This window comes from Gossypium hirsutum, chromosome D12 (assembly GCF_007990345.1).
Source record: "Gossypium hirsutum isolate 1008001.06 chromosome D12, Gossypium_hirsutum_v2.1, whole genome shotgun sequence".
In the NCBI taxonomy this organism is placed as follows: Eukaryota; Viridiplantae; Streptophyta; class Magnoliopsida; order Malvales; family Malvaceae; genus Gossypium; species Gossypium hirsutum.
The window spans coordinates 49627481-49644045 of NC_053448.1; the positions used below are offsets into that span (position 1 = coordinate 49627481).

The 16565-nt window shown below is 33.5% G+C and overlaps 1 long non-coding RNA gene across 1 annotated transcript; it reads left to right on the forward strand.

Moving 5' to 3' along the window:
- The first annotated feature begins 10119 nt into the window (after positions 1 to 10119).
- LOC107946329 (uncharacterized) lies at positions 10120 to 12679 on the forward strand. Its single transcript, XR_001696900.2, has 6 exons — positions 10120 to 10360; positions 10432 to 10471; positions 11137 to 11289; positions 11669 to 11761; positions 12198 to 12260; positions 12484 to 12679. It is a non-coding gene; the product is annotated as an uncharacterized lncRNA (long non-coding RNA).
- The last annotated feature ends 3886 nt before the right edge of the window (positions 12680 to 16565 follow it).

Here is a 16565-nt window from a genome sequence, read left to right on the forward strand (position 1 = left end):
GTGAGCCTATCTCACAAAGAAGTTCTCATTGCTTCTAGGCTAAAAGCAACAAGTGTGTTCTGAACATTACTCTAACAAACTCTAAATACTACAGGGTTTCTTCTGCGGTCCAATTATTTAGAACACTCCCAGGTTTACAAGGGCGAATATCTGACAAGGTCCTTTCTTCAGTTATTTCTTCGTATATGTCACTGATGTGAACACCCTCAGCACCTCTTCATATATTGCATCCACCCTATTGTCAATCATGATTGGGAAGCGGATTTTTTTGCACTTGATGAGTCATCAAGCTTGACAACACCCATGTTGATGAGTTTTTCAACTAGCTTTTTGAAGGTAATGCAATTCTCGATTGAGTGCCCTGTAATTCCCGCATGGTAGTCACATTGTGCGTTCGCATCATACCACTTGGGATACGGAGGTTGTGGGGGTTTTATGTAGGAAGGAGAAATAACGTGTGCATCAAATAAACTTTGGTACAGCTCCTTATACGACATCAAAATTGGCGTGAACTGGAGCTTCTCAGTACCTGGTTTCATTCCAGATTTCTGTCTCAATTAACTTTGTTGACTAGCAACCCCCTTTCCTGGATGACTTACAGTAACTGATTTAGAGTAACCTGGGTTGTTCACCTCATTTTCTCTTCTCCTTGGGACTAACCTCTTGTTACTCTCCTCTGCATCAATTTTCTCGCTTCTTATAGCACTCTCAATCATTTCACCATTCATGACAATGTCAGGAAAGCTTTTTGTGGCACTTCCTAACATATGTGTGATGAAATGTGCTTTCAGAGTGTTAATGAATAGCATGGTCATTTCCTTTTCCAGGAGTGGTGGCTAAACCTGGACCGCAACCTCCCTCCATCTCTGTGCGTACTGTCTGAAGCTTTTACTCGGCTTCTTCTCCATGTTTTGAAGGGTGATTCTACCAGGAGCCATGTCTGTCACATGACTATATTGTTTCATGAACGATTGTGCCAGGTCCCTCCATGAACCAATCGTGGCACGACTCAACTAATTGTACCATTTGGATGCTGCCCCTACAAGGCTGTCCTGGAAGCAGTGTATAAGTAGTTGATCGTTGTTAACATATCCTGCCATTCGTCTACAGAACATGGTGATATGAGCCTCTGGGCAAGTTGTCCCATTGTATTTCTCGAATTCTGGCATCTTAAATTTATGAGGGAGTACCAAATCCGGCACTAAACTCAGCTCTTTAGCGTCAATGCCTCGATAACTCTCAGTGACCTCCATCGCCTTGAACTTTTCCTCGAGCCACCTACACCTTTCCTCTAACTGTTTCGATAACTCCTCCTTCATTCTTTCCTTCTTAACCACTTTATCAAAGTCAGGAATGGCAGAGTTAATAGGATTATTTTCGGGATTAAATCTCGGTCCAGCTTGGAAGCTTGAAAGACCAGTTCGAAATTGTTGCGGCATGATGGGGACAGTAGATTTACGCGGGTATTCAGCTTGGGCTCGCATATGTGGAGGGGTGAAACCTGAAGGGTAAAGAATTTCATCATCATTTCCCTCATCGACATTTGCCATGGGCCCTTTCCTTTATCACTTCCCTTAGTTATCAGTTAGGTTAACTTTGCCACTATATTTTCTTGGGATTCTCGCATCTTCTCAGACATCTCTTGTTTCATCTTGTCTAACCGCTCCTGCATTTGTAGCTGAAGCCGGTCTTGCATCTCCTTCTGGTACTGTTCGAGCTTTTCTAATCTCTGATCCATATCTTTCGTCTTTGCCCGAGTGCCGTATCGGTGTCGGGTTGGTTAGTTGGTTTCCAGGTTAACTGAGCAATAATTTTAATTAATTAGAATCAATTAAAGGTTTTTAACGTATATGATGCGATGCATGAGATGAATGCATAAAGAGACGTTAATTCTGATTCAATTCCATTTAGAAAACTTTACTAGAGGATAAATTTCTTTACATAAAGCGGATATATATACGGCTTTGCCCTCATACTCCAAGCAAAAACATCTTCTCTTTCTTCATCTGGTTGTTAAGATAAACCTCGCGAACTTCCAAAGGATGTCACTGCTAGCTCCTTCTGCTTGATTCTGGTTGCAATCCGTTGTCTGCCTATCCTCGCAATGCTCATTAGCTTCTTTAAGAAATTTGGAATGTTGAAAGCTCTTAGACAATCATCTTGAATCCTCGGGCCCCGAAGTAAAGTCACGAATTCTTCCATCGCCCTTCTTGTGTTTCTCGGAATATATTTAGGCTACCGTACTATTTTCCATTTTATCAAGAAACCCGTTTTCTTATGATAGGCTTTCTAAATTAGTAATCAAACTTGAATCAACATCTCTTTTCTAAAATGCAAATGCGATGCAATCATAACCAAAACAAAACAAAACGGGTTAGTATCGGGTATAAACATTAAATCCAATACAATCAAGAAATGATAAAAACTCCTAGTCAGGTATCTACTAAGGTTTAGAGTAATTCTACCTAGGGTAAGTTCCTAAGGTTCACTATATGCGGTTTGGCTTCTAAGGTAAAGGTACCCGAACCAGCAGATTCCTCGATCTCCACCCATTATAGGCTCATGTGGATCGAGTTCAGTTCAGGGGGATACATTTCCCTATGGCTGCACGGAGATAAAAATCTCACGAAGACATAGGTACGGATGTATCCCGGAAGCGGTCCACTACCTTGCACGGAGGTGAAAACCTCACGAAGGACTAGTTTCTCGCTCCCACTTAAAGGGTAAAACTGACCATGTAATGCAAAATGTAAGTGCAAATACAAAGTTGGTAACACCATGATGAAAAAAATAATGAGTATGAAGGGAACTCATGAATTTTTTTAAAAAACTTTTGATTTCCGACACAAAGACAAAACATAATCAATTCATGGCTCGACTCTCAAAGGTCCCAAGTGGAGTCGCCAAACTGTCGAAACCGTCTTTTTGAAAAACAAAAGTTTAGTTGTCGACTTTAAAAAAACAAAACTGGAGTCGCCACCGATCCTTTATTAAGGTGTGATCGGCCCACCTTTAAAATAATTTTGGTCTATGAAATTTGAGAAAATGAGTCCGGGAGTCAGTTACGCACGAGGAAGGATTAGCACCCTCGTAACACCCAAAATCGGTACCAAATTGATTCTTTAATGCCTTGGTGTCGAAAATTTGAAAAGATTTTAAAAGGAAACTTTTTATCTCATGAATGAATCAAAATAATAAGACATTCTTATTTCAAAGAAATAAAACACCACACCCAGTGAGTTAGGGCACAATATTTTTAAATCTTCAAAATACTCGAATATTACCTTTTGCTTTTGAAAATTCTTATCTCAAGATAATAAAATGTCATGACCAGTAAGTTAGGACCCAACATTTTTGAATTCCCGAGAATAAGCTTTTATTTGAAATTTGTGGATTTATTGCAAAACAAATACTTAGCTTTCTAAATTCGTCGAAAAATAACCGCAATCCAGTAAGTTAGGACACGATCTTTCTCGAGAATCATAAATGCCAAGTATTTTGAAAATTCACAAAATATGATGATTTTAATGCTTTAATGAAAACATATATTTTCTTTAAAAGCAAGATAAAATGTTAATATACAACATGATACATATATTTTAATTTAAATTATAAATGTGCATGTATTTACAAAATAAAATGTATAAGTTTATATATACATAGGTAAATCATGAAAATTTGCATACGTATATATTCAAATACATATATATATGTATAATATGTATAAAATAAGGGAATATAGAACAATCAAAAAAATGTTTGCGACAAGTTAAGAATATAAAATATATATATAGGTGCAATATATATAAAATAATAGGATATGTAAAATGATAAAATATTTACAATGATTTTTTTTTAAAAAAAACGGGTACATAAATATATTAAAAGCATGCACATGTTTATAAAACATATATGTATATATAAAGTATAAAGTATAAAGTATATAAAAAAATTAGGAAAGTAAAAAATAAAAATAGAAAGAGTATGTATATATACAATATATGCGTAAAACGCTTAGAAGATATATATATAGAAAGCATGCGTATGTATAGGAATAGAAAATATAACCGTAATAATGATAGTAAAAAAATATGGTAATGATAATCCAATGTCAAATAATATATCGGAAAAAAATCGGTGAAGGATCAAAATGAAAAATAAACAGAATTTAAGGGCCAAATTTAAAGGAAAAAAACTTGATTAAAACATGTCGCAAAAGGGGGAGGGCTATCTGCGCAATTTCCCCATTTAGGGTAGAGACGCGCAGATCCTCCCCCCCGGGTCGGGTCACCGCGCGGGTCGCACCTGGCTAAAACGACGCCGTTTTGTCTTTACTACTAAAACCAAAATTTTCTTTCTAAACAACAAATCTATTTCATTTTTTTCTTTTTCTTTAAAACAACAGAGGGGAAAAAGGGAGAGGGGCTGAATCTCTGCTAGTGTTCAACCCCAGCCCCTTCATGCCGCCGCCGTCGCGGAGCCACTGCGTACGGCCCTCGAAACCAACGCCCGAACCCAGGTAAGCGCCCTTTTCGTTCTTTATTCTTTTTTTTAAATATCAGAAAAAAATAAAAAATATGAAACGAAAATAGAAATAATGAGAAGAAAATCTCCAAGAAAAGAAAAACGAATCACCTTCCAAAAACTGTTTTTGATTCTTTATTTTTGTATTTTAGTGTTTTTTACAACCCTTTCCCCCCTTTACAGATTTCTAAATGGCCTTTTAAATAGCCGAAAATGGGAAAAAATGAAACCAAAATCTAAAGAAATCCCTTCTGTTTCTCTTTGTTGGCCGGATCTTTTGCTATTCTCTTTCGCTTGTTGCAGGTACGTGCTTGTGGGGAAGGTGCAAGATTCGCGACGGCGCGATGTGCGGGATTGACGCGCAAAGTGCGGGAGCGAGGGGCGCGGCATTGGCGAGGCCGTTGCGGCGCTGAACTTGCTGCTAACAGCCTAGGGTTTTTGCAGTGGTTTCTGCTTTGGGCTAGCGGGCTAGGGTTAGGTGTTGGGCCATTCTAGGTTTAGTTGGGCCCGGGCATTGTTGGGTTTGTACAAATATCATGAATCAAAAGCTCAATACTAAATTTAAAATTATAACACATGCTGAATGAAAAGAAATTAAATTATAATTCAACAAGTTTAGTACAATACAGAATTTTATTCAAACACTACCAAAGTTTCATAAACTAGATACATAAAATAACATCAACAAATTAAGTCAAACTCAATTTGTCCCTAAACCTAACTAATTTCTAGATGATTGCCATTCATCGAACATTTTGTTGGCTAGTTCCATCCTCCAAGTAGCCCAAGCATCCGATGGATGAATATTTGTGATATTCGGTTCATCGTCATCCACCACATTACTAGGTAATCCTTCTCCCACCTCCACTTCAATGGGATCAATACTCATATGGGTTCGAATAAAATTATGGAGCAAACAACATGCAATAATAATTCTATTGTGCACCCTTATAGGATAGAACGATGGACTCCTAAGTATTCCTCATCTAAGTTTTAATAACCCAAAGCATCTTTCAATAACATTACGTGCTGAGGCATGTTTCATATTAAAAAACTCTTGCGAAGAACTTGGCTGATAACCCTGACGCCACTCGTTCAAGTGATATCGTTGTCCTCTAAAAGGTGTAAGAAATCCCTCACAATTTGTGTATCCAGCATCAACTAGATAATAACAACCTATAAAATTAATTTTTTTTAAAATGATTAATTCAGCACAAAAAGTTTGATCTTAATGAACAATATCAAAGTCCTCTAACTATCCACTTTACCATGAGGAACTTTTAGTCCATGTCTTCTACTAATGGCATCTCGAAGAACCCGTCCATCGGCAACTGGACCTTTCCAACCAGGAAGAACATAAACAAATTGCATCTCAGGTGTACAAACACCTAGCATATTTGTTGCTATGTCACCTTTTCGCGTTCGATATCTAGGTTTATCAACTGTTGGAACCCTAATCTTGATGTGGGTTCCATCAAGAGCACTTAAGTAATTCTATATCACATGATATAAAACCTTGAGTTAGAATACTATTTTAAATCTAAATCAACTAAATGATGTACAAGCTATATATAAAACTCAGTCCAATACCTTAAACCATTTCCACCTTGTGTCAGAAGAATCGGCTGTAATTGGCTCCGGCTTTTTAAATAACACATCTTGTAAGCGTATGACAGCATTTAAAACACTATGAAATGCTCTGCTAACAGTTTCCCTGGACCTTCTAAAGTGATGCTTGATAACTCGATTTTTCAGGTGATGGGAGATGATATGTAAAAACATTGCTACTTGCTCATCAACAAGCATGAACCTTGACAACTTCAATCCCCCTATCGATTCTAACATCTCACATAGTTTAAAAAAGGCAGTTCTATTCATCCTAACTTGTTCAATACAGGTCTCGTCACTAGCATATACAAGCCTTTTCACATAATCCCATTTTGCATAAAAATCTAAGGTATAGGACCTAATCCTCGGTCTATGTAGGCTAAGGCTGGCACCTATTCTAAATAAGAACCAAATCGCAATTCTACAGATTTCCAACCATATTGTCACAGCAATACCAATTCTTTTACGCCTCACACTTTGTGCAATTAAAGGCAGACGAGCCATTACTGCAACATATTAAAATTAGAACACACTATCAAAGAATTGAAGTTGCAATTACACATTATCAAATAAAAATAAACAGCACAAAATTAGAACACACAAAGCAAAAAAGTATCTATTAAATGATATCGTTGCAACTTTAATTTCATTAGTTTATTTATTGATGATTAGTTTAATTAAGGTGACCTAATTTTAAAACAAATAAAATAAAGAATGTGGATTTGGTTTACTAATGAAATTGACATCAACTTTTAACATCTACTTTCTGAAAGAATTATTATTTTCTGAAAGAATCGCCTTTTCTTTCAATTTTCATATTTGAATTGAGGACATATAAATGTTTAATTATTTAATATAAACTACTTAAATGTTGAATTAAGAGTTTTTAATGTCAAAAATAGGATTAATATGACATATAAATTAAACTGAAAACTATATGAGGACAAAAGATAATTTTGATCTGAATGATTTTTTATCAAAATTTAAAGTATAAAATATTGTTGTAATTTTTTAATATTTAAATAAATAATAAATTCGAAGGCCCTGCTTTCTAATGCTGTGAGCTTAGAGGACAGGACAGGTGAAGTTACCAAAGTAGTGGAAATAATTAAAAAGGGAAAACAGTACAGCTTTACTGCAACAAATCTATCATTTGTGTGAAATGGATCACTTGAAGCTGTTTACAAAAGAAATATAAAATTAAATGAAAGAAATGTCCCCACTTCTCTTTTCTGTGAATTCATACTCAACTCTTTCAATTCATAACCATAACCATGCAAACAAAAGTTGTAATGAGCAATACAAACATACAAACAAAACCATACAAAGGAAACAACAAAAGCTGCTACAGCAATACAAACATGCAATCGGGGAAAACATACAAACAAAACCATGAATACCAATGGAAAATTAACCTGTAATGAGCAAATCGGGGAAATGGGAGGAGAAATGATGAGGACAGAAAAAGGAGAGGGTGGAGGTCGATTTCGGGTAGGGAGGGAGGGTAAAACAGAGACTTGGGAAGGGAAGCCAGATGTAATAGGGTAATCCTCGATTTAGGAAGGGAATAGAAAAGCAGTGAATTTGGGGATTAGGTCGGTATTGTAATAGGCGCGTAATACCGATTATAGCGAACCAAACGCCGGAATAGGTAGGTAATGTAATAGGCGCATAATCGGGGCGTAATGGATTACCTATTACACTGAACCAAACACGCTGTAAAACTTTTCTTTTTGTTTCTGGCAAAGACAAGTTTTCCTTATTTAAATTTCCCTTTTTCATTCCATTAGAATAAATGAAAGACTGGTAGACATAATTAAGAAGGAATTTACAAGTTGAAATTTATTTACAAATAAACTCATTCATTGGTTTCATCTAGCTTATTATCCAATTTCTAATAACTTGGTTTGAGAGGTAAAACTTTTAAACAAGTTACAAACTACAAAATAATCTTCTCATAAGCTGTTTCTGAATTTATTGCAGATATCAAGGGTAATATAGACCGATGCAAGTAATGCCATTTTGACATTAACTTCAAATGCCTCACTTTTGCTTTGGGAATGATCTCAGGGCAATTAATCCTTGGAAATGATTTTGTTGAAACGTTAAATGTTTTGCAAATGGCAACACACTTGAAGAGGGTGTGCCTTGTTTTGCGTTTTCAACATAAATATCAAATAGAAAGGCAATAGCAATTTAAGTAAAGCTCTTGCTCATCGTCTGTCAAACAAGAGCTTGTCTTGTTGAGAAACGAATTCAATAGAGAGGGACATTTTAAGAGGCTTGTTGATGGTAAGTTGTTGAAATTGGTTTCTATCCTTGAAGGCTTATCTAATCTTTTGTTCACTACACCAAAACAGGTTTTTAACGGCGTTTTTAGGGGCGTTTGGATAAAAACGCCGCTAAAGATCGAACATTAGCGGCGTTTTATGGAAAATGTCGCTAAAGATCGAGCATTAGTGGCGTTTTTTTGGAAAACTCTGCTAAAAATAAGCATTAGCGACGTTTTCCAGAAAGCACCGTAAAAAACCTAAGCCTATTTTCTGAACTTTCGGGGCTTTAGCGGCATTTTTAGGAAAGCGTCGCTAATGCTCAGGGCTTTAGCGGCATTTTTGAGTAAGCGCTACTAATGCTCAGGGCTTTAGCGGCGTTTTTGAGAAAGCGCCGCAAAAAGTTGTGCAGTACGACTTCGTTTAGTGTTCACCTTTGGCGGAAAGTTTCATAAAACGACATCGCTTATCTTGAGGATTACTTGTATTAGCGGCATTTTTTATGAAAACGCTGCAAAAATGATAATTTTAGGGTTTAGGAGTTATTATAATTTAAAGTTTATCATATATGCTTTAGGGTTTTAGAGTTTATTATATAATGTTTATTATTTTGGGGTTAGAGTTTTGAGTTTAGGGTTTATGATGTAGGTTTAGTGTTTTGGGTTTAGGGCTTGGGAGTTTGGTAATTAAAGTTTAGTGATTATTATAATTTAAAGTTTATCGTATATGGGTTAATCATTATATAATGTTTATTATTTTGGGATTAGAGTTTTGAGTTTAGGGTTTATGATGTAGGTTTAGTGTTTTTGGTTTAGGGTTTAAGATTTAGGGTTTAGGGTTTGGGCCAGTTTAGTGTTAAGAGGTTAGTGTCTAAGGCTTATAAGATATAAAAGTTTAATGTTTTAGGGCTTGATGTTTATGGTTTACGGTTTACTGTTTATAATTTAAGGTTTACAATGCATGGTTTTGGGTTTTGGGATTTAGGGTTTAGGTTTATGAGTTTTAGGATTTAATTACTTTTTTGATACCGAATTCAAAAAAATTACAAATACTTAATTTTTTTAATTCTTATTACGTTACTAGGGTTCTAAGTGACACAAATGCTTAGTTTATTAATTGACGAATGGCATATATGTTATGATGAAACAAATTAATTAATTGTGTTATTTACATTAATCATTTATATATTCACTTAAAAATAGAGTATAATTTTAAAATTATAATACATTATTTGACTAATATAAATAATTAATAATTTTGAATATTGATAATATTTAAATTATACACTCTCTAAGATTTATAAAATTTATAAAATTTTAACAATTAAAAATAATAAATCTGTATAAGATTTTTTAATAATATTATTAATAATATTAATAATGTCATTTTAATGTATCAATTAAAAATAATGTCTAGAAGAATGTATGAAATTTATAAATCTATTAATAATTTGAAAATTTATAAATAATATTAATAAAAATTTAATCAGTAGCGGCGTTTCCATGTAAAAACGCCACAAAATCTAAATATTAGCGGCATTTGTTCAAAAAACGCCGCAAAAAATATATAAAAAATTAAACAAAACGGCACCGCTCACTGATGAGTTAAATGTTAGTGGCGTTTTTTGTCAAAACGCCGTAAAAGTTGTGAAACTAGTGGCTTTTTTTTGTAAGCGCAGCAAATGTTAAAATAGAAAACGATGTCGTTTTGAACATAAATCAGGTTCTTTCTCCTAATTCCTCGCCCCCAACCCCAAATCCCCCATCTATCGAAATCCCTAATCAGTCAGAGCCAAAGGGAGCACTTCGTCGATTTCTTACCCCCGATTCCTCGATTGGTTTTTTTAGTTACAAGGAAAAGCTTTAGTTTTTTGATTTCTTGCAAACTTACATAACCCACACAGAGAATACGAAGAAGGTGGCAGTCAAATTCTGTTTTTTGGTGAATCAGTATTTAAGGTTCGATTTCTTTATTTTGCGTATTTAAAGTTTGAATTTTATTGTTTTTGTTAAATTTGTTGTTTGTATAGGGTTTGTTCGGGGCTTTCATTTTTCTTCATCATTGTCAAGGTACTGTAATGCTTTCATTTCTTTTATATTGGGAATGCGCACATTGCTTTCTTGACGGTGTTGGATGAATTTTAGGGTTTTCTGAAGTGAAATAGTCTTCTCTGTGTATAGGGTTTTCTGATTGTTGATTTTTAAAAAGACATTATTCATAATCTGGTTTGGCACATCAGTTAAGCATATGAGTTTCTTCAGTTGAGAGATTTACGAATTTCACATTTAAGCATAATCTGTTTTTGGTGGCCCGTCAACTGCTTTCCCTGACATACAACATTAGGATTCTATGTTATATACACTTTGAACCTTTCTGCATTCAGCATTGACTTGAAAACTGGGAATCTAAGCTCAGAAATTGTGAATGGATCAAGTGGCACCTCATACCCTTACATGCAACATTAGGATTCAATGTTATATACACTTTGAACCTTTCTGCAGTTAGCATTGACTAGAAAACTGGGAATCTAAGCTCAAAAATTGTGACAGTATCAAGTGGCACCTCATACAGCATGCATCAAATGTTATTTTGATTTGTATCTTGTCTCCCTCATCCATAGGCATATGGTGTATTCTAAAGAATCATTCTGTTTTTGGGTGTTTTTCACCATTCATATTTGTGGTTGGTTATAATAGACATTGAATGGTTCCTCATTAATTTAAAAATTTTCCAGGGAGTGCCTTAAGCTTATTCCACATGAGAAGTTTTCTTTTGCAAATGTTATAATAGACATTGAATGTTTTTCACCAATCTCTCTCGGGTTCGGATCCCTAAACCCACCAATCGTATCTACAAGCAAGAATGCTGCCTCTCATTCGATTCTCCGGTACTCTTTTTTTGTTGTTGTTATCTGTTTGTTTCTTGAGAAACTACTTGATTGCTTGTGACTGAAAAATACCATGTTGATAGGCTATTTGTTTTGACCTTTTAGTGTTTCGAATTTGTTTTGTTTATGACAAAGTTAGTAAAAGTTAGATTTTTTTGCTTGAGTTTTTAAACTTTTTTTTTAGGTTTTTTTGGTTCAAGATATTTAAAGAACTATTAAATGTGGTTGATTTTTTTTTACAGAGGTCAGAAGGAGGATTATTTGTTGTTAATTGGTTGAATTTTTTTTACTAATCCGCGGTATAATATGTTTTTTGGTCTTTGATGTTTGGCTGGGATATTGCATCTTTTAGAAATTAATCTTTGAGTAATTTGTATAGCTTTACGGTAGTCAAGCTGTTCTGCGGCAAGAGGTTTCCATTCCTGTCCGGTTTTACTCTAAAGAGGCTTCTCCCCTAGTTTAAAAGAAGATGGTAAGTGTATATCAAGATGCTTACTTTGCTTTTGACCTTAATTTGGATCCCCACTACATGCTTCTCCAGCTTGTATTATATATATGCTTGTGTAATGCAGGAGCTGCTACTATGATATTATATTGTTTCAGTCTTATTTATTGATTGTTGGAGATATGGATGGATGGTTAGGATTATAAGTTATTGTTAAAGTTTTAATCTAGGAATAGGAATATAGGATTAAAGCTTTATTTGTAACTTAGCAGCTATCATCATTTTCACATCTCCTCTATGAAATTTTCATTCGGCTAAATACTTACAAGTTGAACACTAGTCGCTAAAACTTAAATTGCAGCACTCGAACTCTGTTGATATATTAGAAATTGTTTCCATTTTTATTGCCATTCTTTGTTGCTTGTTGTCTTATTATGTCTTTTTTTTCTTCACTTTTTCACAGCATAAGCCCAAATCATGCGAGTTTCAAGCTCACAAAGGTGTTAGAATCAAAGTGCACTATCAGGTATGTTGGCTTCAGCTTGATATTTTATTTTTGTACTATAAGTGCTCGCTTGACCCTTAAATGTAAGTAACAAATATTTGATTATGGATTGTGGTTCAATTTATTATTTTTACATTTTCTGGGGGGCTGGAAAATTTCTTGTTGATTCTTGCTTAAAATAAGAAACTGTTTGCAATATTAACTTGTACATTTGTGACTGAAAATGGGTTTTCTTTTTGAGTAGTTGCTATTGTTCCTGATGGCTTGAAGGCATGGGAGATGCTGAAAGGAAGACCACATAATGTAGATCTCATTTTGACAGAAGTGGATTTGCCATCTATATCAGGATTTGCTCTTCTTACACTAATTATGGAGCATGATATTTGTAAAAGCATCCCTGTTATAAGTATGATATGAAAGATTCTTTAATATTTTCTAAACATTTGTACAGTTATTAATTTATTATTTTAGTTTTAAAGTTAAAATTTTCGTAGAAAATTTAAATCCTTAAAACATAATATAATATTTATCATAGAAATAAATATTATTTAAAAAAAAATTATTTTTTTAAAGATATGTTTTTAGCGGCGTTTATGTGAAAAGTGCCGCTAAAGGTCTGTTCTATAGCTGCGTTTGTGGGAAAAGCGCCGCTAAAAGTCATGATCTATAGCGGAGTTTGTGGGATAAGCGCCGCTAAAGATCTTGATCTGTAGCGGCGTTTGCGTAAAAGTGCCGCTAAAGGTCCTGATTTATAGCGGTGTTTGTCAGAAAAGTGCCGCTAAAGGTCATGATCTATAGCGGCGTTTATTTCTAAAAACGCCGCAAACGTTTGCGGCGTTGACAACAGCGGCATTTTTTGCGGTGCTTTCAAAAACGCCGCAAATACTTTTAGCAGCGCTTTAAATGCATAAAGAAAACACCGCTAAAAACCTGTTTTGGTGTAGTGGTTGTAATCAAACCAGAAAAATAAATTAAGGAAAGTTTGTATGTTCCAACAAAATTTTTATTGTTTTAGCTTAATTGAAAATAAGAAAGTGTTTTTAACTTTTAATCTTAGCCATACAATTTTATGTCCTATAAAGAATAAATATATAACATTATAAGGGAATAAATATATTTTTATTAAATATATTATTTAAATTTAAAATAGTAGCTAGAAAAGACTCCAAATTAATCCAAATATAATTCAAATTTTATATAATACCTGCACTTCTATTTTATAATTTAAAAAGAGTGATTCTTCTTTAATAACTTGAAGTGCATTCTGTAGGATTGTCCAAATTCACAGAACTGATGAGAAAATCCATATTTCATTAACACCATTATTATGGAGAAGTGATAATGCATGCCTGCACAAATAGCCTTTGAAATTGAACATATTACATATGCAATGCACTTTTGTTTCTGCCCAGTTATAAAAAAAACCTTCAATTTTGGCTACTTTGTTCATGTCACCCCATGAGTGTGCTTTCACCAAAAAGGTTTTGATTGATCCATTGTTGCACACTTCTCTTGTATTAAAGCATGAAAACATTTCCTCCACTTCTACTTGAAATTTCTTAAATATAGCAGCAATGTACAATTTGGACATCTCATTCTCGTAACAACATATTGTTTTTATCATTGGTTCTACATGCCTGGAACCAGAATCCGCTCTTGCCTCTTTTTGATGCTTATCCTGGAGTGCTAACTCGTATTGACTAACAAAATCACTCAAAGTTGTCTATCTATGCACATAACCATCAGAAAACCATTCATGCTCTCACTTCTTTGTGTGGTGGACATACCAGCAAAAAACCTTTCAAATATACAGACACCCACTTTTGTCGCAATTCATACAAGGTTTGGAGCCCCTGGTTTCCACCAAGGTCAAAAACCTGAAGCATTTTCAAATTCATTTATTCTAAAAGAATCATATATTGCTGCCTCCGATGCCAATTTCATTGACTCATATTGATGATGTCCGCTCGAAACCACTTTTTGAAAACAAAAATTAGTTGTTGACTTAAAAATGAAAATTGGAGTCGCCACCAATCTTTTATTGAAATGTGATTGGATCACCTAAAAGATGATTTTGGTCTACGATTTTTAGAAAGAAATGGGTTTGGGAGTCAGTTACGTACGAGGAAAGATTAGCACCCTCGTAACACCTAGAATTGATACCAAATTAATTATTTATTGTCTTAAGGTCAAATGAAAAATATTTGAAAATATGATCCTTTTTAAAAGAAAATTTGAATAAATTAACTCAGATGATAAGGCCCTCTTATTTCGAAAAAATAAAATGTTACACCCAGTGAGTTAGGGTGCAGCATTTCTAATTCTCGAAACTAAATTTGTTTTTTGACTTTTAAAACTCATGCATTTAAGTTTGAGAAGGATGTTCGGTTATTTAGGTCAAATGAAAAATCAGAACCCAGTAAGTCATGGTTCAATTTTTCAAAATTCCCAAATACCGAATATTGCCTTTATTTTTAGCAATCCTTAACTGAAGGTAACAAAATGTCATATTCAGCGAGTTAGGACACAACATTTTAAAATCCTGAGAATCAACTTTGGTTTGAAATTTTTATGCTCTTGTTGAAGAAGAAATACTCGGTTATTTAAATTCAACGGGGAAAATTGAAGCCCAGTGAGTTAGGGCACAATCTTCTCGAGAATCTGGGATACCGAATATATTGAAAACTTATGGATAAAAACAATTTCAATATTTAAACCAAATGCAACCTTTTAAAAGAACTAAAATGCGATGGAGTGATAACATACAATGCAAAAGGATAATTCGAAATTAAAATGTACACTAGTGAGCACAAATAATCAATAGATAAACACAAACAAACATAGCAACAATAGCCTCAACCATACATTATGCAAATACTAACATTAAAGACTAATAAATTCAAAGTCAATTTTGAAAGAAATACTGAACCAATTAACACAAATAAAGTACAACAAGTTATAAAAATAAAATATACAAAAAGGAAATTTAAATCATTAATACAAACAATAAATTATATTTATAATATTTTAAAACAAAAAATATATATATGAGTTTGAAATAAATTAAAATAAAGATAAAGAATAAATATTATGTGAAATGATAATATCTAAATGAATTTTAAGATAAATATCGGATAAAAAGAAAATCACAATAGGTAGTACACAAGATAATATACATATATTTATTTGAGTAAACAATATATAAAAACTTTTAGAGTACCAATAATATATATATATATAGAATAAGAAATAACTTAATATGAATTATATATGTATCTATAAAAATAGTATATTGTAAAAATATCTTCATATAAATCTTTAAAACATAGAAACATATAAAAAAATAACTTTAAAATTAAAAACAAAAAAATGTGTACAAATTATATTGAATTTATAAAAAATATATAAAATAATACACGATAAGTTTAAAATAAGCACGTTAATGATGAATTTAAAATAATATAAAGCTTAAACATTAAAACCCTAAAGAGTAATAAAATAATAATTAAAAAAAATTAAATTAAATATTGAAAACAGAACAAATTTTGGAGGAAAAAACATAATGGATTCTAAAAAACGAATAGGGACTAGATTGAGTACGCGCTAAAGAGGGGAGGACCAAATGAAAAAATAAACCATCCTCTGGAATGTGTCTTCTTCGCAGCATACCAGGAATTAAATTGTAATGCGCAAAAAATTAAGCAGGCTAATTTAAAAAAATAAAATAATGAAAATAGGACTGAATTGAAACAATCAAAAAATGTGGAAGGACCACCCGCGAAAATAACCCACTAACAAAAAAAGCGGATCCTCCCCTCGGGTCGGGTCACCCCTTATACGGCGTCGTTTTGGCTACTGAGATTAAGGCCCAAAACAGCGCCGTTTTGATCTTTTATATAAATCAAAAAGTTTTTTAAAAAAAATTCATTTTCTCCCTCTCACAAAAAAAAAACTCAAAAAAAACCTCTCCCCTCTTCTTGCAGTGTCCAGAAGCCGACCGACCTAGCTTGCTGGACCTCCGCGGTGGCCGAAAAATAAAAAAATATTTTTAGTTTTTTGCGGACGGAAATAAAAAAAAAATTAGTTTTTTTAACTCCCAGACTACCTATTTTCATCGAAATCGGCTCCTCCATCATAATATTTCTTATTTTCATTTTCGTTTTTTTTTAAAATGTAAATAAAAATAAAAACGGCACTACTACCTTTGAAAATGGTCTGTACTTGAATTGATTTCTCTCTATTTTCTTTTCATTCATTCATGTGTTTTTAAATACATGAATTCGGGGTCTTTTTATAGCCTGAAATTTCCTATTTTCCCTACTTTTA